We start from the raw sequence: 335 nt of genomic DNA on the forward strand, positions 1-335 counted from the left end.
GGCTGAGGCAAGAGAATCTCTTAAGCCCAAGAGTTTGAGGTTGCTGTGAGCTGTGACACCATGGCACTCTACTGAGGGTAACATAGTGAGACTCTGTCTCAAAAATAAAAATATCATTTCCAAATTATATACATACCACACACATATATGTAATATCTTCATATGTTTTGAAAGCTATTCCAATAATGAAGTTGGAATTTTTAATATCAAAGGTAGTCATATGAAGCATTTTTGGGTTAAAGTGACTTTATTGTAAGAGACCATTTAATATAGTTCTCATTGTCCCCAGGAAGGCAGAGTGAGTTAAGAAACTTTTCCTAAATTCATAGTTACTG

The 335-nt window shown here is 34.6% G+C and overlaps 1 protein-coding gene across 1 annotated transcript in view; it reads left to right on the forward strand.

The window, feature by feature from the left end:
- Nucleotides 1–335, forward strand: part of FAM160A1 (family with sequence similarity 160 member A1) — a 241,812-nt gene that overhangs the window by 225,424 nt on the left and 16,053 nt on the right. The window lies entirely within an intron of this gene.

Source organism: Otolemur garnettii, unplaced genomic scaffold (assembly GCF_000181295.1).
Source record: "Otolemur garnettii isolate 467f Iridium unplaced genomic scaffold, OtoGar3 scaffold00041, whole genome shotgun sequence".
NCBI classification, from domain to species: domain Eukaryota; kingdom Metazoa; phylum Chordata; class Mammalia; order Primates; family Galagidae; genus Otolemur; species Otolemur garnettii.